The 26727-nt window shown below is 42.6% G+C and overlaps 30 non-coding genes across 30 annotated transcripts; all 30 read right to left on the bottom strand.

Annotated features, from left to right (window-relative positions):
* Positions 1-137: 137 nt before the first annotated feature.
* TRNAW-CCA (transfer RNA tryptophan (anticodon CCA)) lies at positions 138-209 on the bottom strand. The gene has a single exon. It is a non-coding gene; the product is annotated as a tRNA-Trp (tRNA).
* A 63-nt stretch (positions 210-272) lies between these two features.
* TRNAW-CCA (transfer RNA tryptophan (anticodon CCA)) lies at positions 273-344 on the bottom strand. The gene has a single exon. It is a non-coding gene; the product is annotated as a tRNA-Trp (tRNA).
* Positions 345-821: 477 nt separating this feature from the next.
* On the bottom strand, positions 822-893 carry TRNAW-CCA (transfer RNA tryptophan (anticodon CCA)). Its single transcript has one exon. It is a non-coding gene; the product is annotated as a tRNA-Trp (tRNA).
* Positions 894-4415: 3522 nt separating this feature from the next.
* On the bottom strand, positions 4416-4487 carry TRNAW-CCA (transfer RNA tryptophan (anticodon CCA)). The gene has a single exon. It is a non-coding gene; the product is annotated as a tRNA-Trp (tRNA).
* Positions 4488-4691: 204 nt separating this feature from the next.
* TRNAW-CCA (transfer RNA tryptophan (anticodon CCA)) lies at positions 4692-4763 on the bottom strand. The gene has a single exon. It is a non-coding gene; the product is annotated as a tRNA-Trp (tRNA).
* Positions 4764-4826: 63 nt separating this feature from the next.
* TRNAW-CCA (transfer RNA tryptophan (anticodon CCA)) lies at positions 4827-4898 on the bottom strand. The gene has a single exon. It is a non-coding gene; the product is annotated as a tRNA-Trp (tRNA).
* A 67-nt stretch (positions 4899-4965) lies between these two features.
* TRNAW-CCA (transfer RNA tryptophan (anticodon CCA)) lies at positions 4966-5037 on the bottom strand. Its single transcript has one exon. It is a non-coding gene; the product is annotated as a tRNA-Trp (tRNA).
* A 204-nt stretch (positions 5038-5241) lies between these two features.
* On the bottom strand, positions 5242-5313 carry TRNAW-CCA (transfer RNA tryptophan (anticodon CCA)). The gene has a single exon. It is a non-coding gene; the product is annotated as a tRNA-Trp (tRNA).
* Positions 5314-5652: 339 nt separating this feature from the next.
* TRNAW-CCA (transfer RNA tryptophan (anticodon CCA)) lies at positions 5653-5724 on the bottom strand. Its single transcript has one exon. It is a non-coding gene; the product is annotated as a tRNA-Trp (tRNA).
* Positions 5725-5787: 63 nt separating this feature from the next.
* Positions 5788-5859, bottom strand: TRNAW-CCA (transfer RNA tryptophan (anticodon CCA)). Its single transcript has one exon. It is a non-coding gene; the product is annotated as a tRNA-Trp (tRNA).
* A 60-nt stretch (positions 5860-5919) lies between these two features.
* TRNAW-CCA (transfer RNA tryptophan (anticodon CCA)) lies at positions 5920-5991 on the bottom strand. The gene has a single exon. It is a non-coding gene; the product is annotated as a tRNA-Trp (tRNA).
* A 205-nt stretch (positions 5992-6196) lies between these two features.
* Positions 6197-6268, bottom strand: TRNAW-CCA (transfer RNA tryptophan (anticodon CCA)). Its single transcript has one exon. It is a non-coding gene; the product is annotated as a tRNA-Trp (tRNA).
* A 474-nt stretch (positions 6269-6742) lies between these two features.
* TRNAW-CCA (transfer RNA tryptophan (anticodon CCA)) lies at positions 6743-6814 on the bottom strand. Its single transcript has one exon. It is a non-coding gene; the product is annotated as a tRNA-Trp (tRNA).
* A 67-nt stretch (positions 6815-6881) lies between these two features.
* TRNAW-CCA (transfer RNA tryptophan (anticodon CCA)) lies at positions 6882-6953 on the bottom strand. The gene has a single exon. It is a non-coding gene; the product is annotated as a tRNA-Trp (tRNA).
* Positions 6954-7021: 68 nt separating this feature from the next.
* TRNAW-CCA (transfer RNA tryptophan (anticodon CCA)) lies at positions 7022-7093 on the bottom strand. The gene has a single exon. It is a non-coding gene; the product is annotated as a tRNA-Trp (tRNA).
* Positions 7094-7428: 335 nt separating this feature from the next.
* On the bottom strand, positions 7429-7500 carry TRNAW-CCA (transfer RNA tryptophan (anticodon CCA)). Its single transcript has one exon. It is a non-coding gene; the product is annotated as a tRNA-Trp (tRNA).
* Positions 7501-7567: 67 nt separating this feature from the next.
* Positions 7568-7639, bottom strand: TRNAW-CCA (transfer RNA tryptophan (anticodon CCA)). The gene has a single exon. It is a non-coding gene; the product is annotated as a tRNA-Trp (tRNA).
* A 68-nt stretch (positions 7640-7707) lies between these two features.
* On the bottom strand, positions 7708-7779 carry TRNAW-CCA (transfer RNA tryptophan (anticodon CCA)). The gene has a single exon. It is a non-coding gene; the product is annotated as a tRNA-Trp (tRNA).
* A 327-nt stretch (positions 7780-8106) lies between these two features.
* Positions 8107-8178, bottom strand: TRNAW-CCA (transfer RNA tryptophan (anticodon CCA)). The gene has a single exon. It is a non-coding gene; the product is annotated as a tRNA-Trp (tRNA).
* A 616-nt stretch (positions 8179-8794) lies between these two features.
* On the bottom strand, positions 8795-8866 carry TRNAW-CCA (transfer RNA tryptophan (anticodon CCA)). Its single transcript has one exon. It is a non-coding gene; the product is annotated as a tRNA-Trp (tRNA).
* Positions 8867-9193: 327 nt separating this feature from the next.
* On the bottom strand, positions 9194-9265 carry TRNAW-CCA (transfer RNA tryptophan (anticodon CCA)). The gene has a single exon. It is a non-coding gene; the product is annotated as a tRNA-Trp (tRNA).
* Positions 9266-9467: 202 nt separating this feature from the next.
* On the bottom strand, positions 9468-9539 carry TRNAW-CCA (transfer RNA tryptophan (anticodon CCA)). The gene has a single exon. It is a non-coding gene; the product is annotated as a tRNA-Trp (tRNA).
* Positions 9540-10016: 477 nt separating this feature from the next.
* TRNAW-CCA (transfer RNA tryptophan (anticodon CCA)) lies at positions 10017-10088 on the bottom strand. The gene has a single exon. It is a non-coding gene; the product is annotated as a tRNA-Trp (tRNA).
* An 8877-nt stretch (positions 10089-18965) lies between these two features.
* Positions 18966-19038, bottom strand: TRNAN-GUU (transfer RNA asparagine (anticodon GUU)). Its single transcript has one exon. It is a non-coding gene; the product is annotated as a tRNA-Asn (tRNA).
* Positions 19039-19562: 524 nt separating this feature from the next.
* Positions 19563-19635, bottom strand: TRNAN-GUU (transfer RNA asparagine (anticodon GUU)). The gene has a single exon. It is a non-coding gene; the product is annotated as a tRNA-Asn (tRNA).
* Positions 19636-22366: 2731 nt separating this feature from the next.
* On the bottom strand, positions 22367-22439 carry TRNAN-GUU (transfer RNA asparagine (anticodon GUU)). Its single transcript has one exon. It is a non-coding gene; the product is annotated as a tRNA-Asn (tRNA).
* Positions 22440-23251: 812 nt separating this feature from the next.
* TRNAN-GUU (transfer RNA asparagine (anticodon GUU)) lies at positions 23252-23324 on the bottom strand. The gene has a single exon. It is a non-coding gene; the product is annotated as a tRNA-Asn (tRNA).
* Positions 23325-23398: 74 nt separating this feature from the next.
* TRNAK-CUU (transfer RNA lysine (anticodon CUU)) lies at positions 23399-23471 on the bottom strand. The gene has a single exon. It is a non-coding gene; the product is annotated as a tRNA-Lys (tRNA).
* A 1539-nt stretch (positions 23472-25010) lies between these two features.
* TRNAN-GUU (transfer RNA asparagine (anticodon GUU)) lies at positions 25011-25083 on the bottom strand. Its single transcript has one exon. It is a non-coding gene; the product is annotated as a tRNA-Asn (tRNA).
* A 1100-nt stretch (positions 25084-26183) lies between these two features.
* On the bottom strand, positions 26184-26256 carry TRNAI-GAU (transfer RNA isoleucine (anticodon GAU)). Its single transcript has one exon. It is a non-coding gene; the product is annotated as a tRNA-Ile (tRNA).
* Positions 26257-26727: the final 471 nt, after the last annotated feature.

Raw genomic sequence — 26727 nt, forward strand, 5'->3', positions numbered from 1 at the left:
GACCCGGACGTGATTCCAACACGCAGCCTTCTGATCTGGAGTCAGACGCGCTACTATTGCGCCAACGAGCCCCCTTTACGAAGTTTAATTGGTAGAATTCTATAAACAACTTAAAAACTAAGTTTTAACTATTTCTTTGACCCAGACGTGATTCGAACACGCAGCCTTCTGATCTGGTGTCAGACGCGCTACCATTGCGCCACCGAGCCCCCTGACGGTTTAATTGGTAGAATTTCTATAAACAACGTAAAAACTAACCTTTATTATTTGTTTGACCCGGACGTGATTCGAACACGCAGCCTTCTGATCTGGAGTCAGACGCGCTACTATTGCGCCACCGAGCCCCCTTTACGAAGTTTAATTGGTAGAATTCTATAAACAACTTAAAAACTGATTTTTATTATTTCTTTGACCCGGACGTGATTCCAACACGCAGCCTTCTGATCTGGAGTCAGACGCGCTACTATTGCGCCACCGAGCCCCCTTTACGAAGTTTAATTGGTAGAATTCTATAAACAACTTAAAAACTAAGTTTTAATTATTTCTTTGACCCAGACGTGATTCGAACACGCAGCCTTCTGATCTGGTGTCCGACGCGCTACCATTGCGCCACCGAGCCCCCTGACGGTTTAATTGGTAGAATTTCTATAAACAATGTAAAAACTAACCTTTATTATTTGTTTGACCCGGACATGATTCGAAAACGCAGCCTTCTGATCTGGAGTCAGACGCGCTACAATTGAGCCACCGAGTCCCCTTTACGAAAGTTTAATTGGTAGAATTTCTATAAACAACGTAAAAACTAACCTTTATTATTTGTTCGACCCGGACGTGATTCGAACACGCAGCCTTCTGTTCTGGAGTCAGACGCGCTACCATTGCGCCACCGAGCCCCCTTTACGAAGGTTTAATTGGTAGAATTCTGAAAACAACTTAAAAACTGACTTTTATTCTCTCTTTGACCCGGACGTGATTCGAACACGCAGCCTTCTGATTTGGTTTCAGAAGCGCTACCATTGCGCCACCGAGCCCCCTGAACGAAGGTTAAATTGGTAGAATTTTAAAAAACACTTAAAAACTGATTTTTACCAATCCGAGTGACGTATGTCACGGAGAGGTATTACACCGGCCGTGTCTGTGTGTCTGTGTGTCTGTCTGTCTTTCTGTCTGTCAGACCCCACGTGACCGCGTTCGCAGTTTGCGTATCGGAGCAAACGTGTTCCCAATTTCCGGACTGCATTGACAGTTCACGGAAATTTGGGTTTGTCTCCCCTGGCTATTCTACTTGAGTTCCAACACCACCAGCTTTGGTTTTCGTCCACTCCACATGGACACTAGTCTGTACTTGCTAGCTTCCTAGCACAAACATCTTCTGATCTTCGTCAATTTCACCTTGCACCAGCTTCTATGCACCACCATCTTCTGTTCTTCGTCAATTCCACATTGACACCAGCTTCTATGAACCACCATCTTCAGGTCTTTGTCCATTCCACATAGACGCCAGTCAGTCCATTCCGGCTTCTTTTCCTTCGTCACCGTTTGGTTTCAAGATATACGCGGCGATCGGCTAGGGTTACGAGAAACGTCTAGCCTCCCAATGGCAGGGCTTCCACCATCGTTTCACGCGAATGCGTTTTTATCTATTATTGGTTTCAAGATATACGCGGCGATCGGCTAGGGTTACGAGAAACGTCTAGCCTCCCAATGGCAGGGCTTCCACCATCGGTTCACGCGAATGCGTTTTTATCTATTATTATAATGGAAACGAATCGTATATATATCCCAAAATTTGAAAAAAGCGGGCAAGAGGGGTACCCTTCACTTTAAACGTCAATATTAGCAAAGTTTCGAAAGATAATAGGAACAACTTTATTTTAAACGATTTAACTATTTTTAAAGTTATTTACTGGCGATTAAAATAATTAAAAATAATTATATTTATTTAAATATTAAAGATAAACCTCTCAAGTACCGAAGTCGATAAATCATTGCCTCCTGTATCCATCAAGGCCTGTGCTTTGCGATATATTTTTGAAAACAACAACCAAAATAGGAAGCTCCTCACAGAACCATAATAATTTATTTTCTTTGTAATATGAAATGAAAATATGGATAATATTTTCGGCAATTCGATTTGAATGGCTCTTTCTGATGTATCATTCTCTCAGCACTGTTCATAACGGACAGGAACGTAGAGATTCGAGACACTATGAATTACGATAGTGTTTCAAATCCTCTGTAATGAGGGCTTAACGGCTTGGAGTGAGTCGAAAGATAAATACACATCCTATTTTTTAGTTGTACCATGCGTACCACAATGTTGCCAGACGTTTATTGAAGGATGCTTGGGTACTTGGTACTTGTTACGTCTACCAAGTTTCCTAGCATCCAAGAATAAATAGGATTCATAGAAGCCAGTGTTAAGGGCATGTCATGGGTCAAGTCGTTAAATATATCGACGCAGTTAAATAGCTGATGGCATTATTTTATCCACTTTCTCATTGCGTTTCGAGTGGAAGTTCAACTTTGGCACCCCCAAAATTCGCTGTTGTCTGCTCGTTTTCCCCTTCCGCGTTTTTTCGTTATAAACTTATGATTTAACGAACTGTTAAGATAAAATTTCATATTTCCTAATACCGATAAGCTTCTACTCCTTTCATCTTATTCCCAGTTAGATTTAACCTTGTTAAAACATAATCAGATGAATTTGAGTTACAATGTCGTAAAATCCTGCGCATACAGTTACCGAGGAGTGATAGAGACATTTTTACCGATTCCTAGAGATGTTAAGCTTAAGCGAAATTGTTTTACGTTTGAATAAAAATACCGCTTCCAGTAGTGGGTTTATAGTACTCCTTGTTTGTGTAAGATTAGTGTAGCTGTAGAGCGTAATGATAAACGCTTAAAAATATATATTTTCAATAAAAACACCGCTTCCACTTGTGGATTTATACTCCTTGTTAGATAAGTGTAGGTGTAGAGAGTAATCATAAAAAACGCTTAAAAATATATTTTCAAAAATGAAGAATATAGAACATTTATTTTGTATCAAAAAATATTTTGGTGCTAAGATTGCTAGGTATTGTTATTGAGATAATTGTTTTACATGTTTTAAATGAGACTAAAACTTCCACTATTGTGTCTAAAAAGTGTTATTGGCAATGTATATTTTTTAAATATAAACAAATGCTGTTTAGTTTATACGCCCCCTATTTGTGAAAGACCTTTTTTACGCACTTTTATCATTCTTTATTTGAATTTCAAAGGTAGTACTTTATAATTCAATCTTCTGTAATAACTTTCTTCGGAAAATAATATTTCAAACGTTACAGAGTCTTGCAAGGGGATTGCTTTTGCGGATCTTTGTGAGTATTTAACTGAATAATAAAATGAATAATAAAATGGAGGAAGATAATAATTTAAGTAAAGAGGAAATCAGGAAACGTAAAGCGAGGGAAAGAATGAGGGCAAAAAGGTCAGATCCTGAAATTAGGAAACGAGAAAATGAAAGGAGAAGAGTGTTAGCAGCTGAAAAAAGGCTGTTTCGGGAACAGGATCTAGCAAACCCAATTTTGGTCCTACCGCGAGGCCAGTTGGCCATGATTCTGCGAAAGATGATGCATTAAATAAAAGCTCTATTGAAAGTACTGTAAGCGTAGGCATATCTATTAATGAGGAACCCAATAATGTACAAAATGATAATGCTAATATTAGTGAAATAATCGAGGGCGATGAACAAGTACCTTGTACGTCCCATGGTAATGTCTATCCCTTAGAAAGATTAAGAATCTTGAGACAAAATGAAGAACGCAATAAGAGAGAGTCGCTAGGTAAGGGGAAAAAGCGAGAGAATGAGTCACATTGTGAAATTGAAAATCAGGGTGGTATATTTACCAAGAAATTAATAAGGGTTGATGAAAGGTATAAAGCAAGCGAACGTGTAAGAAATCAGATAAGTAAGGCTACTGAACGCCAAGATCCAAATTATAGGGAAAGAGAACGTGCCAGAAACCAATTGTATAAGTCGGCTAAACGTCAAGATCCCGAGTATAGAGATGTTGAACGTGATAGAAACCAGGCTTGTAAGGCTGCTAAACGCCAAGATCCCGAGTTTAGAGATGTTGAACGTGCTAGAAACCAGACTTGTAAGGCGGCTAAACGCCAAGATCTCGAGTATAGAGATGTTGAACGTGGTAGAAACCAGACGGGTAAGGCGGCTAAACGCCAAGATCTCGAGTATAGAGATGTTGAACGTGGTAGAAACCAGACGGGTAAGGCGGCTAAACGCCAAGATCCCGAGTATAGAGATGTTCTGGAGTCAGACGCGCTACCATTGCGCCACCGAGTCCCCTTTTCGAAGCTTTAATTGGTAGAATTTCTATAAACAACGTAAAAACTAAATTTTATTATTTGTTTGACCCGGACGTGATTCGAACACGCAGCCTTCTGTTCTGGAGTCAGACGCGCTACCATTGCGCCACCGAGCCCCCATTACGAAGGTTTTATTGGTAGAATTTTAAAAACAACTTTAAAACTGATTTTTATTATTTCTTTGACCCGGACGTGATTCCAACACGCAGCCTTCTGATCTGGAGTCAGACGCGCTACTATTGCGCCACCGAGCCCCCTTTACGAAGTTTAATTGGTAGAATTCTATAAACAACTTAAAAACTAAGTTTTAATTATTTCTATGACCCAGACGTGATTCGAACACGCAGCCTTCTGATCTGGTGTCAGACGCGCTACCATTGCGCCACCGAGCCCCCTGACGGTTTAATTGGTAGAATTTCTATAAACAACGTAAAAACTAACCTTTATTATTTGTTTGACCCGGACGTGATTCGAACACGCAGCCTTCTGATCTGGAGTCAGACGCGCTACCATTGCGCCACCGAGTCCCCTTTACGAAGGTTTAATTGGTAGAATTTCTATAAACAACGTAAAAACTAAATTTTATTATTTGTTTGACCCGGACGTGATTCGAACACGCAGCCTTCTGTTCTGGAGTCAGACGCGCTACCATTGCGCCACCGAGCCCCCATTACGAAGGTTTTATTGGTAGAATTTTAAAAACAACTTAAAAACTGATTTTTATTATTTCTTTGACCCGGACGTGATTCCAACGCAAAGCCTACTGATCTGGAGTCAGACGCACTACCATTTCGCCGCCGAGCCCCCTTACGAAGGTTTAATTGGTAGAATTCTATAAACAACTTAAAAACTAAGTTTTAATTATTTCATTGACCCAGACGTGATTCGAACACGCAGCCTTCTGATCTGGTGTCAGACGCGCTACCATTGCGCCACCGAGCCCCCTGACGGTTTAATTGGTAGAATTTCTATACACAACGTAAAAACTAACCTTTATTATTTGTTTGACCCGGACGTGTTTCGAACACGCAGCCTTCTGTTTTAGAGTCAGACGCGCTACCATTGCGCCACCGAGCCCCAATTACGAAGGTTTTATTGGTAGAATTTTAAAAACAACTTAAAAACTGATCTTTATTATTTCTTTGACCCGGACGTGATTCCAACACGCAGCCTTCTGATCTGGAGTCAGACGCGCTACTATTGCGCCACCGAGCCCCCTTTACGAAGTTTAATTGGTAGAATTCTATAAACAACTTAAAAACTAAGTTTTAATTATTTCTATGACCCAGACGTGATTCGAACACGCAGCCTTCTGATCTGGTGTCAGACGCGCTACCATTGCGCCACCGAGCCCCCTGACGGTTTAATTGGTAGAATTTCTATAAACAACGTAAAAACTAACCTTTATTATTTGTTTGACCCGGACGTGATTCGAACACGCAGCCTTCTGATCTGGAGTCAGACGCGCTACCATTGCGCCACCGAGTCCCCTTTACGAAGGTTTAATTGGTTTATAAACAACGTAAAAACTAAATTTTATTATTTGTTTGACCCGGACGTGATTCGAACACGCAGCCTTCTGTTCTGGAGTCAGACGCGCTACCATTGCGCCACCGAGCCCCCATTACGAAGGTTTTATTGGTAGAATTTTAAAAACAACTTAAAAACTGATTTTTATTATTTCTTTGACCCGGACGTGATTCCAACGCAAAGCCTACTGATCTGGAGTCAGACGCGCTACCATTGCGCCGCCGAGCCCCCCTTACGAAGGTTTAATTGGTAGAATTCTATAAACAACTTAAAAACTAAGTTTTAATTATTTCATTGACCCAGACGTGATTCGAACACGCATCCTTCTGATCTGGTGTCAGACGCGCTACCATTGCGCCACCGAGCCCCCTGACGGTTTAATTGGTAGAATTTCTATACACAACGTAAAAACTAACCTTTATTATTTGTTTGACCCGGACGTGATTCGAACACGCAGCCTTCTGTTCTAGAGTCAGACGCGCTACCATTGCGCCACCGAGCCCCAATTACGAAGGTTTTATTGGTAGAATTTTAAAAACAACTTAAAAACTGATCTTTATTATTTCTTTGACCCGGACGTGATTCCAACACGCAGCCTTCTGATCTGGAGTCAGACGCGCTACTATTGCGCCACCGAGCCCCCTTTACGAAGTTTAATTGGTAGAATTCTATAAACAACTTAAAAACTAAGTTTTAATTATTTCTTTGACCCAGACGTGATTCGAAGACGCAGCCTTCTGATCTGGTGTCAGACGCGCTACCATTGCACCACCGAGCCCCCTGACGGTTTAATTGGTAGAATTTCTATAAACAACGTAAAAACTAACCTTTATTATTTGTTTGACCCGGACGTGATTCGAACACGCAGCCTTCTGATCTGGAGTCAGACGCGCTACCATTGCGCCACCGAGTCCCCTATACGAAGGTTTAATTGGTAGAATTTCTATAAACAACGTAAAAACTAAATTTTATTATTTGTTTGACCCGGACGTGATTCGAACACGCAGCCTTCTGTTCTGGAGTCAGACGCGCTACCATTGCGCCACCGAGCCCCCATTAGGAAGGTTTTATTGGGTAGAAGTTTAAAAACAACTTAAAAACTAAGTTTTAATTATTTCTTTGACCCAGACGTGATTCGAACACGCAGCCTTCTGATCTGGTGTCAGACGCGCTACCATTGCGCCACCGAGCCCCCTGACGGTTTAATTGGTAGAATTTCTATACACAACTTAAAACTAACCTTTATTATTTGTTTGACCCGGACGTGATTCGAACACGCAGCCTTCTATTCTGGAGTCAGACGCGCTACTATTGCGCCACCGAGCCCCCTTTACGAAGTTTAATTGGTAGAATTCTATAAACAACTTAAAAACTAAGTTTTAATTATTTCTTTGACCCAGACGTGATTCGAAGACGCAGCCTTCTGATCTGGTGTCAGACGCGCTACCATTGCGCCACCGAGCCCCCTGACGGTTTAATTGGTAGAATTTCTATAAACAACGTAAAAACTAACCTTTATTATTTGTTTGACCCGGACGTGATTCGAACACGCAGCCTTCTGATCTGGAGTCAGACGCGCTACCATTGCGCCACCGAGTCCCCTATACGAAGGTTTAATTGGTAGAATTTCTATAAACAACGTAAAAACTAAATTTTATTATTTGTTTGACCCGGACGTGATTCGAACACGCAGCCTTCTGTTCTGGAGTCAGACGCGCTACCATTGCGCCACCGAGCCCCCATTAGGAAGGTTTTATTGGGTAGAAGTTTAAAAACAACTTAAAAACTAAGTTTTAATTATTTCTTTGACCCAGACGTGATTCGAACACGCAGCCTTCTGATCTGGTGTCAGACGCGCTACCATTGCGCCACCGAGCCCCCTGACGGTTTAATTGGTAGAATTTCTATACACAACTTAAAACTAACCTTTATTATTTGTTTGACCCGGACGTGATTCGAACACGCAGCCTTCTATTCTGGAGTCAGACGCGCTACCATTGCGCCACCGAGCCCCCATTACGAAGGTTTTATTGGTAGAATTTTAAAAACTGATTTTTATTATTTCTTTGACCCGGACGTGATTCCAACACGCAGCCTTCTGATCTGGAGTCAGACGCGCTACTATTGCGCCACCGAGCCCCCTTTACGAAGTTTAATTGGTAGAATTCTATAAACAACTTAAAAACTAAGTTTTAACTATTTCTTTGACCCAGACGTGATTCGAACACGCAGCCTTCTGATCTGGTGTCAGACGCGCTACCATTGCGCCACCGAGCCCCCTGACGGTTTAATTGGTAGAATTTCTATAAACAACGTAAAAACTAACCTTTATTATTTGTTTGACCCGGACGTGATTCGAACACGCAGCCTTCTGATCTGGAGTGAGACGGGCTACCATTGCGCCACCGAGTCCCCTTTACGAAGGTTTAATTGGTAGAATTTCTATAAACAACGTAAAAACTAAATTTTATTATTTGTTTGACCCGGACGTGATTCGAACACGCAGCCTTCTGATCTGGTGTCCGACGCGCTACCATTGCGCCACCGAGCCCCCTGACGGTTTAATTGGTAGAATTTCTATAAACAATGTAAAAACTAACCTTTATTATTTGTTTGACCCGGACATGATTCGAAAACGCAGCCTTCTGATCTGGAGTCAGACGCGCTACAATTGAGCCACCGAGTCCCCTTTACGAAGGTTTAATTGGTAGAATTTCTATAAACAACGTAAAAACTAAATTTTATTATTTGTTTGACCCGGACGTGATTCGAACACGCAGCCTTCTTTTCTGGAGTCAGACGCGCTACCATTGCGCCACCGAGCCCCCATTAGGAAGGTTTTATTGGGTAGAATTTTAAAAACAACTTAAAAACTAAGTTTTAATTATTTCTTTGACCCAGACGTGATTCGAACACGCAGCCTTCTGATCTGGTGTCAGACGCGCTACCATTGCGCCACCGAGCCCCCTGACGGTTTAATTGGTAGAATTTCTATACACAACTTAAAACTAACCTTTATTATTTGTTTGACCCGGACGTGATTCGAACACGCAGCCTTCTATTCTGGAGTCAGACGCGCTACCATTGCGCCACCGAGCCCCCATTACGAAGGTTTTATTGGTAGAATTTTTAAAACTGATTTTTATTATTTCTTTGACCCGGACGTGATTCCAACACGCAGCCTTCTGATCTGGAGTCAGACGCGCTACTATTGCGCCAACGAGCCCCCTTTACGAAGTTTAATTGGTAGAATTCTATAAACAACTTAAAAACTAAGTTTTAACTATTTCTTTGACCCAGACGTGATTCGAACACGCAGCCTTCTGATCTGGTGTCAGACGCGCTACCATTGCGCCACCGAGCCCCCTGACGGTTTAATTGGTAGAATTTCTATAAACAACGTAAAAACTAACCTTTATTATTTGTTTGACCCGGACGTGATTCGAACACGCAGCCTTCTGATCTGGAGTGAGACGGGCTACCATTGCGCCACCGAGTCCCCTTTACGAAGGTTTAATTGGTAGAATTTCTATAAACAACGTAAAAACTAAATTTTATTATTTGTTTGACCCGGACGTGATTCGAACACGCAGCCTTCTGATCTGGAGTCAGACGCGCTACTATTGCGCCACCGAGCCCCCTTTACGAAGTTTAATTGGTAGAATTCTATAAACAACTTAAAAACTGATTTTTATTATTTCTTTGACCCGGACGTGATTCCAACACGCAGCCTTCTGATCTGGAGTCAGACGCGCTACTATTGCGCCACCGAGCCCCCTTTACGAAGTTTAATTGGTAGAATTCTATAAACAACTTAAAAACTAAGTTTTAATTATTTCTTTGACCCAGACGTGATTCGAACACGCAGCCTTCTGATCTGGTGTCCGACGCGCTACCATTGCGCCACCGAGCCCCCTGACGGTTTAATTGGTAGAATTTCTATAAACAATGTAAAAACTAACCTTTATTATTTGTTTGACCCGGACATGATTCGAAAACGCAGCCTTCTGATCTGGAGTCAGACGCGCTACAATTGAGCCACCGAGTCCCCTTTACGAAGGTTTAATTGGTAGAATTTCTATAAACAACGTAAAAACTAACCTTTATTATTTGTTCGACCCGGACGTGATTCGAACACGCAGCCTTCTGTTCTGGAGTCAGACGCGCTACCATTGCGCCACCGAGCCCCCTTTACGAAGGTTTAATTGGTAGAATTCTGAAAACAACTTAAAAACTGACTTTTATTCTCTCTTTGACCCGGACGTGATTCGAACACGCAGCCTTCTGATTTGGTTTCAGAAGCGCTACCATTGCGCCACCGAGCCCCCTGAACGAAGGTTAAATTGGTAGAATTTTAAAAAACACTTAAAAACTGATTTTTACCAATCCGAGTGACGTATGTCACGGAGAGGTATTACACCGGCCGTGTCTGTGTGTCTGTCTGTCTTTCTGTCTGTCAGACCCCACGTGACCGCGTTCGCAGTTTGCGTATCGGAGCAAACGTGTTCCCAATTTCCGGACTGCATTGACAGTTCACGGAAATTTGGGTTTGTCTCCCCTGGCTATTCTACTTGAGTTCCAACACCACCAGCTTTGGTTTTCGTCCACTCCACATGGACACTAGTCTGTACTTGCTAGCTTCCTAGCACAAACATCTTCTGATCTTCGTCAATTTCACCTTGCACCAGCTTCTATGCACCACCATCTTCTGTTCTTCGTCAATTCCACATTGACACCAGCTTCTATGAACCACCATCTTCAGGTCTTTGTCCATTCCACATAGACGCCAGTCAGTCCATTCCGGCTTCTTTTCCTTCGTCACCGTTTGGTTTCAAGATATACGCGGCGATCGGCTAGGGTTACGAGAAACGTCTAGCCTCCCAATGGCAGGGCTTCCACCATCGTTTCACGCGAATGCGTTTTTATCTATTATTGGTTTCAAGATATACGCGGCGATCGGCTAGGGTTACGAGAAACGTCTAGCCTCCCAATGGCAGGGCTTCCACCATCGGTTCACGCGAATGCGTTTTTATCTATTATTATAATGGAAACGAATCGTATATATATCCCAAAATTTGAAAAAAGCGGGCAAGAGGGGTACCCTTCACTTTAAACGTCAATATTAGCAAAGTTTCGAAAGATAATAGGAACAACTTTATTTTAAACGATTTAACTATTTTTAAAGTTATTTACTGGCGATTAAAATAATTAAAAATAATTATATTTATTTAAATATTAAAGATAAACCTCTCAAGTACCGAAGTCGATAAATCATTGCCTCCTGTATCCATCAAGGCCTGTGCTTTGCGATATATTTTTGAAAACAACAACCAAAATAGGAAGCTCCTCACAGAACCATAATAATTTATTTTCTTTGTAATATGAAATGAAAATATGGATAATATTTTCGGCAATTCGATTTGAATGGCTCTTTCTGATGTATCATTCTCTCAGCACTGTTCATAACGGACAGGAACGTAGAGATTCGAGACACTATGAATTACGATAGTGTTTCAAATCCTCTGTAATGAGGGCTTAACGGCTTGGAGTGAGTCGAAAGATAAATACACATCCTATTTTTTAGTTGTACCATGCGTACCACAATGTTGCCAGACGTTTATTGAAGGATGCTTGGGTACTTGGTACTTGTTACGTCTACCAAGTTTCCTAGCATCCAAGAATAAATAGGATTCATAGAAGCCAGTGTTAAGGGCATGTCATGGGTCAAGTCGTTAAATATATCGACGCAGTTAAATAGCTGATGGCATTATTTTATCCACTTTCTCATTGCGTTTCGAGTGGAAGTTCAACTTTGGCACCCCCAAAATTCGCTGTTGTCTGCTCGTTTTCCCCTTCCGCGTTTTTTCGTTATAAACTTATGATTTAACGAACTGTTAAGATAAAATTTCATATTTCCTAATACCGATAAGCTTCTACTCCTTTCATCTTATTCCCAGTTAGATTTAACCTTGTTAAAACATAATCAGATGAATTTGAGTTACAATGTCGTAAAATCCTGCGCATACAGTTACCGAGGAGTGATAGAGACATTTTTACCGATTCCTAGAGATGTTAAGCTTAAGCGAAATTGTTTTACGTTTGAATAAAAATACCGCTTCCAGTAGTGGGTTTATAGTACTCCTTGTTTGTGTAAGATTAGTGTAGCTGTAGAGCGTAATGATAAACGCTTAAAAATATATATTTTCAATAAAAACACCGCTTCCACTTGTGGATTTATACTCCTTGTTAGATAAGTGTAGGTGTAGAGAGTAATCATAAAAAACGCTTAAAAATATATTTTCAAAAATGAAGAATATAGAACATTTATTTTGTATCAAAAAATATTTTGGTGCTAAGATTGCTAGGTATTGTTATTGAGATAATTGTTTTACATGTTTTAAATGAGACTAAAACTTCCACTATTGTGTCTAAAAAGTGTTATTGGCAATGTATATTTTTTAAATATAAACAAATGCTGTTTAGTTTATACGCCCCCTATTTGTGAAAGACCTTTTTTACGCACTTTTATCATTCTTTATTTGAATTTCAAAGGTAGTACTTTATAATTCAATCTTCTGTAATAACTTTCTTCGGAAAATAATATTTCAAACGTTACAGAGTCTTGCAAGGGGATTGCTTTTGCGGATCTTTGTGAGTATTTAACTGAATAATAAAATGAATAATAAAATGGAGGAAGATAATAATTTAAGTAAAGAGGAAATCAGGAAACGTAAAGCGAGGGAAAGAATGAGGGCAAAAAGGTCAGATCCTGAAATTAGGAAACGAGAAAATGAAAGGAGAAGAGTGTTAGCAGCTGAAAAAAGGCTGTTTCGGGAACAGGATCTAGCAAACCCAATTTTGGTCCTACCGCGAGGCCAGTTGGCCATGATTCTGCGAAAGATGATGCATTAAATAAAAGCTCTATTGAAAGTACTGTAAGCGTAGGCATATCTATTAATGAGGAACCCAATAATGTACAAAATGATAATGCTAATATTAGTGAAATAATCGAGGGCGATGAACAAGTACCTTGTACGTCCCATGGTAATGTCTATCCCTTAGAAAGATTAAGAATCTTGAGACAAAATGAAGAACGCAATAAGAGAGAGTCGCTAGGTAAGGGGAAAAAGCGAGAGAATGAGTCACATTGTGAAATTGAAAATCAGGGTGGTATATTTACCAAGAAATTAATAAGGGTTGATGAAAGGTATAAAGCAAGCGAACGTGTAAGAAATCAGATAAGTAAGGCTACTGAACGCCAAGATCCAAATTATAGGGAAAGAGAACGTGCCAGAAACCAATTGTATAAGTCGGCTAAACGTCAAGATCCCGAGTATAGAGATGTTGAACGTGATAGAAACCAGGCTTGTAAGGCTGCTAAACGCCAAGATCCCGAGTTTAGAGATGTTGAACGTGCTAGAAACCAGACTTGTAAGGCGGCTAAACGCCAAGATCTCGAGTATAGAGATGTTGAACGTGGTAGAAACCAGACGGGTAAGGCGGCTAAACGCCAAGATCTCGAGTATAGAGATGTTGAACGTGGTAGAAACCAGACGGGTAAGGCGGCTAAACGCCAAGATCCCGAGTATAGAGATGTTGAACGTGATAGAAACCAGGCTTGTAAGGCTGCTAAACGCCAAGATCCCGAGTTTAGAGATGTTGAACGTGCTAGAAACCAGACAGGTATGGCGGCTAAACGCCAAGGTCCCGAGTATAGAGATGTTGAACGTGATAGAAACCAGGCTTGTAAGGCTGCTAAACGCCAAGATCCCGAGTTTAGAGATGTTGAACGTGCTAGAAACCAGACAGGTATGGCGGCTAAACGCCAAGATCCCGAGTATAGGGATGTTGAACGTGCTAGACAAAGATCTTCAGCCGCAGATAGGCGAGCAAACCCCTCGCTTATAGAGCAGACCTATTTTGATAGCATAAAAGATGGCCCAACGTGACCGTGTGAAGGATGTTCAAATCTTTTTTTAAGTTATCTGGCACCATTGTAAAGTCCATAGATTTTTTGTCAGTCCCTGGTATTGAGCAAAGAGAGTTGAATGATGAAATATTTTTGTGTAGTACTTGTTCTAAAAGCGTTAAGAGAAAGCAAATTCCAAAATTTTCAAGGGAAAATGGATTTGTGTTTCCTGAAATACCTGCGCAATTAAGTAACATAAGTAATTTAGAAGAAAGAATGATATCACCACGAATACCATTCATGCAAATACGAAGGTTAGGGTGTGACCAACAACGTGGTATTAAAGGAAATGTGGTTAACGTCCCTATAAATGTCGAGTCCACCGCCTCGGTTTTACCCAGGTTACCTCGAGACACGGATACTATTCAAATTGAGTTTATGAGAAGAATGCAGTATAACACACCCTATTTGTACGAAACTTAGAGACCCAAAGTCATTTTAGAGGCCCTGAACGTTCTGGTAAGAACGCCTTTGTATGTTAAACATGGAATTACCGTTAAGAGTGAAATATTAGACCCCATTCCTGAAGAACTTGAATTTATTGTTGACGAAAATGACCGTCAGGTAAATCAAGTTGATGTATCAGGAGATAATCCAGTAGCGCCAATAAACGCAGAGAATGATAGCGATGATATGTGGAATGAACCCAACGAAAGTAGTTCGTTAACAGTTGGGAATCAAGACACATTATTAGTTTCTTTAAGTAATTTCTTGCCAAGTAATACCATGCATGTTAAGTTTTCTCCTGGTGAAGGTCAAACCCCAATGTCGTTACTCTTTGACGAGGATGCGGAAGAATTGTCATTCCCGAGCATTTACGTGGGTCAAAAAATGAACCTTAAGGTTAAGGGAAGTTTTGGTGATATTTTTAAATGGGAGCTTCGTAATATTGATAGGCGCTGTGCTAAAAATCCTTCGAAATTGTTTTACTCTTTTGTCAAATTGGAAACCTTGAAAGTTAGTCAATCTATACAGGTTTGCATGAGGAAAACTAAAAGAACAGATGGGTCGAATTATACTGCTGGACTTTTAGCCTCTGCAGGTTCTCTTGATGCTTTAATTAAGCAGGATGATGGTTTTAGGGTTTTAGAAAGACTACAGAGCTCGCCTTCTTATTGGCAACACAGACAAAAGGAATTGATGGGTATGATTAGACAGCTTGGTACGGCTACCTTTTTCATAACGTTTTCGGCTGCCGAAAGTAAATGGCCTGAGCTACTGAATATTTTGAGACTAACCTCTGGGCAGGAGAGTTTACCTAACGATGATATTAATAATTTAAGTTTTTTGGAAAGGGCAAAATTGATTCAGGATGATCCTGTTACTTGCGCAAGATATTTTGACCACCGTTTTCGGGCTTTGCTTAAGGCGTTACAGAAATTAGGTCCTCTTGGCGTTATAGAAGACTATTATTTTAGAGTTGAAATACAGCAAAGAGGTTCGCCCCACCAACATGGTTTGATTTGGATAAAAGATGCTCCAAAACTTAAAAATGATCTCTCAAATGTTAAGGAAGTAGAGGAATTTATTGATAATGTTATTTCTTGTGCTGCTGAGCACAATGACGAACATTTAGATTTGTTAACACGATTACAAATTCACAAACACACAACGACTTGTAGAAAGAAGGTCGATAATAATTCCGTTTGTCGTTTTGGAATCCCGTTTCCACCTATGCCCAGAACCATAATTTACGACCCTAGTTTAAGAGAGCTTGGTAGCGTACAGGAAGAACTCAGATGTAAGGCAAGGTCAAAGAGATTGTATGAGATGTTGCAATCGAAAGAAAAAGAGTTTTGGGTAGATAGTTTTGAGGAGTTGCTAGCTAAGTTGGGTTGGTCAGAAGTGGAATATATTTCTGCCGTTACTTATGACCTCAAAAGGAAAACAGTTTTGTTGAAAAGACACCCTAAAGATACTAGAGTTAATCCTTACAATCCGTGCGCTTTGCGTCTTTGGCAGGCGAATATGGACATTCAATTCGTTCTTGATGCTTACGCACTGGTTATGTATATTGTATCATATATAGGAAAGTCTCAAAGAGGGATGTCTTTGCTTCTGCGCGAAGCTTCTAAACAGGCAAAAAATCATAAATGTTCAGTAAAACAGAAGTTGAAACTAATTGCTAATCAGTTCTTGAATGCCCACGAGGTAAGCGCTCAGGAAGCGGCTTACTGTGGTTTACAAATTCCTGTGTCCAGGTGCAGCCAATGCCCCTGAAAATCGTGTACACAATCTTAAGAGTCAATCTGAACTTGAAGAACTACCAGCAGACAGTAATAATGTTTTTGCCTCTGGGATGCTAGAACATTATGTTCAAAGGCCAGAGGAACTAGAGTTAATAACGTTAGCTCAATTTGGTGCCTGGTACGAATATTCCAAAGCCCGTAGAGTGACTAAAGCCGCCCACGATCATGTTGATGAGGGAGAGAGCAATGAGGTTGAAGCTTGTGGTAAATGGCTGAAACTTAAAGATGAATCAGGGTTTATTAGGAAACGTGGCCGTGCTAAAATTATTCGGTACAGAAAATTCAATTTAGAAAAAGATCCCGATAACTTTTATCGTGAACAATTAATGTTGTTTAAGCCTTGGCGCGATGAAAGTAATGATATTTTGACAAAGGATATGAAATCAGAATATGAGCTTTGTCGCGAAACTATTAATGAAGTTAGGAAAGAATTTCACAATGAAATTGACGAAGAAGCCGTAGAACAGGCTGTAGCTGATTTTGAAAATGGAGAAATTCAAGTGGATGTTACTAATATCCAGCCTGAATTAGAACATAGAAATGAAGTTGATAGATCTTTAGCTATGGATGATTCCGATTTTTTAATTAATACGGTTCAAGAACCTGTAGGAAATATTAATAGAGAAATTATTGATGGCAATGCCGAAAATACTGTTGCTCCGTCAATTACCTTAATTAATGACTCTGAGTACAACGCCCTTCTTAGAAAATTGAATTAAAAAAAAAGAGATATATTACCATGTTTTGTATCATGTAAAAAGCAAAGAAACTCCGTTGCGCCTCTTTGTTACAGGGGGCGCTGGTGTGGGGGAAAGTCTTTTGATTAGTGCTATATTTGAATCTGTGTCAAGGTTTTACAACAAACAACCTGGGAGTAATCCATCGCAAGCGAAAGTAATCCGTTGCGCACCTACTGGCAAGGCTGCCTTTAACATAGGTGGGGCATCTTTGCACAGTACTTTTAGTTTACGCGTTAGCGCTAACCTTCGAGCCAAGGAAGCTCAGAAATGAAATGGACGTCAGGTATCGTGGAAAAGATCTGACTTTTTACGACACATCTGAGACTTCACAACACCGCTCCCGGATGGGCTCGAACCACAAACCTTTTGAATAACAGCTAAACGCGCTAACCATTGCGCCACGGAAGCCCTAAGATTAAATGTTCGTCAGGTATTTTTAAAAAACTCTGAATTTTACGTTACATCTAAGACCTCACAACAGCGCTCCCGGATGGGCTCGAACCACCACCTTTCGGTTAACAGCCGACAGCGTTAACCATTGCGCAACGGAAGCCCAACTATTAAATGTTCGTCAGGTATTGTGGAAAAACTTTGGATTTTTACGTTACATGTGAGATTTCACAACACCGCTCCCGGTTGGGCTCGAACCACCAACCTTTCGGTTAACAGCCGAACGCGCTAACCATTGCGCCACGGAAGCCCAAAAATTAAATGTTCGTCAGGTATTGTGGAAAAACATTGGCTTTTTACGTTACATCTGAGACCTCACTATACCGTTCCCGGATGGGCTCGAACCACCAACCTTTCGGATTACAGCCGAACGAGCCAGCCATTACGCCACGGAAGCCTAAAAATTAAATGGTCGTCAGGTATTGTGGAAAAACTTTTATATTTTGCGTTACATCTGACACCTCATAACACCGCTCCCGGGTGGGCTCGAACCACCAACCTTTCGGTTAACAGCCGAACGCGCTAACCATTGCGCCACCGAAGCTTATAATTTAAAACGTTGTCAAGTATGGTGGAAAAACTTTGACTTTTTATGTTACTTAGAACACTTCACACTAAGGCTCCAGCGTGGGTTCTAACCACCAACCTTTCGGTTAACAGCCGAACGCGCTAACCTAACCATCGCGCCACAGAAGCATAAAAATTAAATGGCCGTCAGGTATTGTGGAAAAACTTTGACTTTTTAAGTTACATCCGACACCTCACAACACCGCTCCCGGGTGGGCTCTAACCACCAACCTTTCGGTTAAAAGCCGAAAGCGCTAACCATTGCGCAACGGAAGCCCAAAAATTAAATGGTCTTCAGGTATTGTGGAAAAACTTTGACTTTTTACGTCACATCTGAGACCTCACAACACCGCTCCCGGATGGGCTCGAACCACCACCCTATCGGTTAACGGCTGAACGCACTAAGCATTGCGCCACGGAAGCTTAGAATTAAAAATGTTGTCAAGTATGGTGGAAAAACTTTGACTTTTTATGTTACTTAAAACATTTCACACTAACTCTCGAGCGTGGGATCTAACCACCAACCTTTCGGTTAACAGCCAAACGCCCTAACCTAACCATCGCGCCACAGAAGCCTAAAAATTAAATGGCCGTCAGATATTGTGGAAAAACTATGACTTCTTAAGTTACATCTGACACCTCTCAACACCGCTCCCGGGTGGGCTCGAACCACCAACCTTTCGGTTAACAGCCGAACGCGCTAACCATTGCGCCAACGAAGCCCAAAAATTAAAAGATCGTCAGGTATTGTGGGAAAACTTTGGCTTTTTACGTTACATCTGAGACCTCACTACACCGTTCCCGGATGGGCTCGAACCACCAACCTTTCGGATTACAGCCGAACGAGCCAGCCATAACGCCACGGAAGCCTAAAAATTAAATGGTCGTCAGATATTGTGGAAATACTTTTATATTTTGCGTTACATCTGACACCTCATAACACCGCTCCCGGGTGGGTTCGAACCACCAACCTTTCGGTTAACAGCCGAAGGCGCTTACCATTGCGCCACCGAACCCCAAAAATTAAATGGTCGTCAGGTATTGTGGAAATACTTTTATATTTTGCCTTACATCTGCACCTCATAACACCGCTCCCGGGTGGGCTCGAACCACCAACCTTTCGGTTAACAGCCGAACGCGCTAACCATTGCGCCACGGAAGCCCAAAGATTAAATGTTCGTCAGGTATTGTGGAAAAACTTTGACTTTTTACGTTACATCTGAGCTGAGACCTCACAACACCGCTCCCGGATGGGCTCGAACCACCAACCTTTCGTTAAACGGCCGAACGCACTAAGCATTGCGCCACGGAAGCTTATAATTTAAAATGTTGTCAAGTATGGTGGAAAAACTTTGACTTTTTATGTTACTTAAAACATGTCACACTAACGCTCCAGCGTGGGATCTAACCACCAACCTTTCGGTTAACAGCCGAACGCCCTAACCTAACCATCGCGCCACAGAAGCCTAAAAATTAAATGGTCGTCAGATATTGTGGAAATACTTTTATATTTTGCGTTACATCTGACACCTCATAACACCGCTCCCGGGTGGGTTCGAACCACCAACCTTTCGGTTAACAGCCGAAGGCGCTTACCATTGCGCCACCGAACCCCAAAAATTAAATGGTCGTCAGGTATTGTGGAAATACTTTTATATTTTGCGTTACATCTGCACCTCATAACACCGCTCCCGGGTGGGCTCGAACCACCAACCTTTCGGTTAACAGCCGAACGCGCTAACCATTGCGCCACGGAAGCCCAAAGATTAAATGTTCGTCAGGTATTGTGGAAAAACTTTGACTTTTTACGTTACATCTGAGCTGAGACCTCACAACACCGCTCCCGGATGGGCTCGAACCACCAACCTTTCGTTAAACGGCCGAACGCACTAAGCATTGCGCCACGGAAGCTTATAATTTAAAATGTTGTCAAGTATGGTGGAAAAACTTTGACTTTTTATGTTACTTAAAACATGTCACACTAACGCTCCAGCGTGGGATCTAACCACCAACCTTTCGGTTAACAGCCGAACGCCCTAACCTAACCATCGCGCCACAGAAGCCTAAAAATTAAATGGCCGTCAGGTATTGTGGAAAAACTTTGACTTTTTAAGTTACATCTGACACCTCACAACACCGCTCCCGGGTGGGCTCGAACCACCAACCTTTCGGTTAACAGCCGAACGCGCTAACCATTGCGCCACCGAAGCTTATAATTTAAAATGTTGTCAAGTATGGTGGAAAAACTTTGACTTTTTATGTTACTTATAACACTTCACACTAACGCTCCCGGGTGGGCTCGAACCAACAACCTTTCGGTTAACAGCCGAACGCGCTAACCATTGCGCCACGGAAGCCCAAAGATTAAATGTTCGTCAGGTATTGTGGAAAAACTTTGACTTTTTACGTTACATCTGAGACCTCACAACACCGCTCCCGGATGGGCTCGAACCACCAACCTTTCGTTTAACGGCCGAACGCACTAAGCATTGCGCCACGGAAGCTTATAATTTAAAATGTTGTCAAGTATGGTGGAAAAACTTTGACTTTTTATGTTACTTAAAACATGTCAAACTAACGCTCCAGCGTGGGATCTAACCACCAACCTTTCGGTTAACAGCCGAACGCCCTAACCTAACCATCGCGCCACAGAAGCCTAAAAAAAAATGGCCGTCAGGTATTGTGGAAAAACTTTGACTTTTTAAGTTACAACTGACACCTCACAACACCGCTCCCGGGTGGGCTCGAACCACCAACCTTTCGGTTAACAGCCGAACGCGCTAACCATTGCGCCACCGAAGCTTATAATTTAAAATGTTGTCAAGTATGGTGGAAAAACTTTGACTTTTTATGTTACCTATAACACTTCACACTAACGCTCCAGCGTGGGCTCTAACCACCAACCTTTCGGTTAACAGCCGAACGCGCTAACCATTGCGCAACGGAAGCCCAAAAATTAAATGGTCTTCAGGTATTGTGGAAAAACTCTGAATTTTACGTTACATCTAACACCTCACAACACCGCTCCCGGGTGGGCTCGAACCACCAACCTTTCTGTTAACAGCTGAACGCGCTAACCATTGCGCCACCGAAGCCCAAAAATTAAATGGTCGTCAGGTATTGTGGAAAAACTTTGGCTTTTTACGTTACATCTGAGACCTCACTACACCGCTCCCGGATGGGCTCGAACAACCAACCTTTCGGTTAACAGCCGAACGCACTAAGCATTGCGACACAGAAGCTTAGAATTTAAAATGTTGTCAGGTATTGTGGAAAAACTTTGACTTTTTACGTTACTTATAAAACTACACACCTACGCTCCCGGGTGGGCTCGAACCACAAACCGTTTGGTTAACAGCCGAACGCGCTAACCTAACCATCGCGCCACGGAAGCCTAAAAATTAAATGGCCGTCAGGTATTGTGGAAAAACATTGACTTTTTACGTTACTTATAAAACATTAGAACAACCGTTCCCGGGTAGGCTTGAACCACCAACCTTTCGGTTAACAGCCGAACGCGCTAACCACCACCAAGCTCAAAAATTAAATGGTCGTCAGGTATTGTGGAAAAACTTTGGCTTTTTACGTTACATCTGAGACCTCACTACACCGCTCCCGGATGGCCTCGAACCACCAACCTTTCGGATTACAGCCTAACGAGCCAGCCATTACGCCACGGAAGCCTAAAAATTAAATGTTCATCAGGTATTGTGGAAATACTTTTATATTTTGCGTTACATTGACACCTCATAACGCCGCTCCCGGGTGGGCTCGAACCAACAACCTTTCTGTTAACAGCCGAACGCGCTAACCATTGCGCCACCGAAGCCCAAAAATTAAATGGTCGTCAGGTATTGTGGGAAAACTTTGGCTTTTTACGTTACATCTGAGACCTCACTACACCGCTCCCGGATGGGCTCGAACAACCAACCTTTCGGTTAACAGCCGAACGCACTAAGCATTGCGACACAGAAGCTTAGAATTTAAAATGTTGTCAGGTATTGTGGAAAAACTTTGACTTTTTACGTTACTTATAAAACTACACACCTACGCTCCCGGGTGGGCTCGAACCACAAACCTTTTGGTTAACAGCCGAACGCGCTAACCATGGCGCCACAGATGCCCGGAAATTATGTGGTCGTCAGGTATTGTGGAAAAACTTTGACTTTTTAAGTTACATCTGACACCTCACTACACCGCTCCCGGGTGGGCTCGAACCACCAACCTTTCGGTTAACAGCCGAACGCGCTAACCATTGCGCCACCGAAGCCCAAAAATTAAATGGTCGTCAGGTATTGTGGAAAAACTTTGGCTTTTTACGTTACATCTGAGACCTCACTACACCGCTCCCGGATGGGCTCGAACCACCAACCTTTCGGATTACAGCCTAACGAGCCAGCCATTACGCCACGGAAGCCTAAAAATTAAATGGTCGTCAAGTATTGTGGAAATACTTTTATATTTTGCGTTACATTGACACCTCATAACACCGCTCCCGGGTGGGCTCGAACCACCAACCTTTCGGTTAACAGCCGAACGCGCTAACCATTGCGCCACGGAAGCCCAAAGATTAAATTTTCGTCAGGTATTGTGGAAAAACTTTGACTTTTTACGTTACATCTGAGACCTCACAACACCGCTCCCGGATGGGCTCGAACCACCAACCTTTCGTTTAACGACCGAACGCACTAAGCATTGCGCCACGGAAGCTTATAATTTAAAATGTTGTCAAGTTAGGTGGAAAAACTTTGACTTTTTATGTTACTTAAAACATGTCACACCAACACTCCAGCGTGGGATCTAACCACCAACCTTTCGGTTAACAGCCGAACGCCCTAACCTAACCATCGCGCCACAGAAGCCTAAAAATTAAATGGCCGTCAGGTATTGTGGAAAAACTTTGACTTTTTAAGTTACATCTGACACCTCACAACACCGCTCCCGGGTGGGCTCGAACCACCAACCTTTCGGTTAACAGCCGAACGCGCTAACCATTGCGCCACCGAAGCTTATAATTTAAAATGTTGTCAAGTATGGTGGAAAAACTTTGACTTTTTATGTTACTTATAACACTTCACACTAACGCTCCAGCGTGGGCTCTAACCACCAAACTTTCGGTTAACAGCCGAACGCGCTAACCATTGCGCAACGGAAGCCCAAAAATTAAATGGTCTTCAGGTATTGTGGAAAAACTCTGAATTTTACGTTACATCTAACACCTCACAACACAGCTCCCGGATGGGCTCGAACCACCAACCTTTCGGTTAACAGCCGACGGCGTTAACCATTGCGCAACGGAAGCCCAAATATTAAATGTTCGTTGGTACTGTGGAAAAACTTTGGATTTTTACGTTACATGTGAGATTTCACAACACCGCTCCCGGGTGGGCTCGAACCACCAACCTTTCGGTTAACAGCCGAACGCGCTAACCATTGCGCCACGGAAGCCCCAAAATTAAATGGTCGTCGGGTATTGTGGAAACACTTTGGCTTTTTACGTTACATGTAAGAGCTCACAACACCGCTCCCGGGTGGGCTCGAACCACCAACCTTTCGGTTAAGAGCCGAACGGGCTAACCATTGCGCCACAGAAGCCCAAAGATTAAATGTTCGTCAGGTATTTTTAAAAAACTCTGGATTTTTACGTTACATGTGAGATCTCACAACACCGCTCCCGGGTGGGCTCGAACCACCAACCTTTCGGTTAACAGACGAACGCGCTAACCATTGCGCCACGGAAGCCCAAAGATTAAATGTTCGTCAGGTATTGTGGAAAAACTTTGACTTTTTGCGTCACATCTGAGACTTCACAACATCGCTCCCGGATGGGCTCGAACCACAAACCTTTTGAATAACAGCTGAACGCTCTAACCATTGCGCCACGGAAGACCAAAAATTAAATGTTCGTCAGTTATTTTTAAAAAACTCTGAATTTTACGTTACATCTAAGACCTCACAACACCGCTCCCGGATGGGCTCGAACCACCAACCTTTCGGTTAACAGCCGACGGCGTTAACCATTGTGCAACGGAAGCCCAAAGATTAAATGTTCGTCAGGTATTGTGGAAAAACTTTGGATTTTTACGTTACATGTGAGATCTCACAACACCGCTCCCGGGTGGGCTCGAACCACCAACCTTTCGGTTAACAGACGAACGCGCTAACCATTGCGCCACGGAAGCCCAAAGATTAAATGTTCGTCAGGTATTGTGGAAAAACTTTGACTTTTTACGTCACATCTGAGACTTCACAACACCGCTCCCGGATGGGCTCGAACCACAAACCTTTTGAATAACATCTGAACGCTCTAACCATTGCGCCACGGAAGACCAAAAATTAAATGTTCGTCAGTTATTTTTAAAAAACTCTGAATTTTACGTTACATCTAAGACCTCACAACACCGCTCCCGGATGGGCTCGAACCACCAACCTTTCGGTTAACAGCCGACGGCGTTAACCATTGTGCAACGGAAGCCCAAAGATTAAATGTTCGTCAGGTATTGTGGAAAAACTTTGGATTTTTAGGTTACATGTGAGATTTCACAACACCGCTCCCGGGTGGGCTCGAACCACCAACCTTTCGGTTAACAGCCGAACGCGCTAACTATTGCTTCACGGAAGCCCAAAAATTAAATGTTCGTCAGGTATTGTAGAAAAACTTTGACTTTTTACGTCACATCTGAGACCTCACTACACCGCTCACGGATGGGCTCGAACCACCAACCTTTCGGTTAACAGCCGAACGCGCTAACCATTGCGCCACGGAAGCCCAAAAATTAAATGGTCGTCGGGTATTGTGGAACACTTTGGCTTTTTACATTACATGTGAGAGCTCACAACAACGCTCCCGGGTGGGCTCGAACCACCAACCTTTCGGTTAACAGCCGAACGCGCTAACCATTGCGCCACGAAAGCCCTAAGATTAAATGTTCGTCAGGTATTTTTAAAAAACTCTGAATTTTACGTTACATCTAAGACCTCACATTACCGCTCCCGGATGGGCTCGAACCACCAACCTTTTGGTTAACAGCCGACAGCGTTAACCATTGCGCAACGGAAGCCCAACGATTAAATGTTCGTCAGGTATGTGGAAAAACTTTGGATTTTTACGTTACATGTGAGATTTCACAACACCGCTCCCGGGTGGGCTCGAACCACCAACCTTTCGGTTAACAGCCGAACGCGCTAACCATTGCGCCACGGAAGCCAAAAAATTAAATGTTCGTCAGGTATCTGGAAAAACTTTGACTTTTTACGTCACATCTGAGACCTCACAACACCGCTCACGGATGGGCTCGAACCATCAACCTTTCGGTTAACAGCCGAACGCGCTAACCGTTGTGCCACGGAAGCCCAAAGATTAAATGTTCGTCAGGTATTTTTAAAAAACTCTGGATTTTTACGTTACATGTGAGATCTCACAACACCGCTCCCGGGTGGGCTCGAACCACCAACCTTTCGGTTAACACCCGAACGCGCTAACCATTGCGCCACGGAAGCCCAAAGATTAAATGTTCGTCAGGTATTGTGGAAAAACTTTGACTTTTTGCGTCACATCTGAGACTTCACAACACCGCTCCCGGATGGGCTCGAACCACAAACCTTTTGAATAACAGCTGAACGCTCTAACCATTGCGCCACGGAAGACCAAAAATTAAATGTTCGTCAGTTATTTTTAAAAAACTCTGAATTTTACGTTACATCTAAGATCTCACAACACCGCTCCCGGATGGGCTCGAACCACCAACCTTTCGGTTAACAGCCAACGGCGTTAACCATTGTGCAACGGAAGCCCAAAGATTAAATGTTCGTCAGGTATTTTTAAAAAACTCTGAATTTTACGTTACATCTAAGACCTCACAACACCGCTCCCGGATGGGCTCGAACCACCAACCTTTCGGTTAACAGCCGACGGCGTTAACCATTGCGCAACGGAAGCCCAAAGATTAAATGTTCGTCAGGTATTGTGGAAAAACTTTGGATTTTTACGATACCTGTGAGATTTCACAACTCCGCTCCCGGGTGGACTCGAACCACCAACCTATTAGTTAACAGCCGAACGCGCTAACCATTGAGCCACGGAAGCCCAAAAATTGAATGTTCGTCAGGTATTGTGGAAAAGCTTTGACTTTTTACGTCACATCTGAGATTTCACAACACCGCTCCCGGGTGGGCTCGAACCACCAACCTTTCGGTTAACAGCCAAACGCGCTAACCAATGCGCCACGGAAGCCCAAAAATTAAATGTTCGTCAGGTATTGTGGAAAAACTTTGACTTTTTACGTCACATCTAAGACCTCACAACACCGCTCACGGATGGGCTCGAACCACCAACCTTTCGGTTATCAGCCGAACGCGCTAACCATTGCGCCACGGAAGCCCAAAAACTAAATGGTCGTCGGGTATTGTGGAAACACTTTGGCTTTTTACGTTACATGTGAGAGCTCACAACACCGCTCCCGGGTGGGCTCGAACCATCAACCTTCCGGTTAACTGCCGAACGCGCTAACCGTTGCGCCACAGAAGCCCAAAGATTAAATGTTCGTCAGGTATTTTTAAAAAACTCCGAATTTTACGTTACATCTAAAACCTCACAACACAGCTCCCGGATGGGCTCGAACCACCAACCTTTCGGTTAACAGCCGAACGCGCTAACCATTGCGCCACGGAAGCCCAAAAATTAAATGTTCGTCAGTTATTTTTAAAAAACTCTGAATTTTACGTTACATCTAAGACCTCACAACACCGCTCCCGGATGGGCTCGAACCACCAACCTTTCGGTTAACAGCCGACGGCGTTAACCATTGCGCAACGGAAGCCCAAAGATTAAATGTTCGTCAGGTATTGTGGA

Source organism: Phalangium opilio, unplaced genomic scaffold, assembly GCF_054372755.1.
Source record: "Phalangium opilio isolate 3A_F unplaced genomic scaffold, DU_Popi_V2 ptg000031l_1, whole genome shotgun sequence".
NCBI lineage: Eukaryota > Metazoa > Arthropoda > Arachnida > Opiliones > Phalangiidae > Phalangium > Phalangium opilio.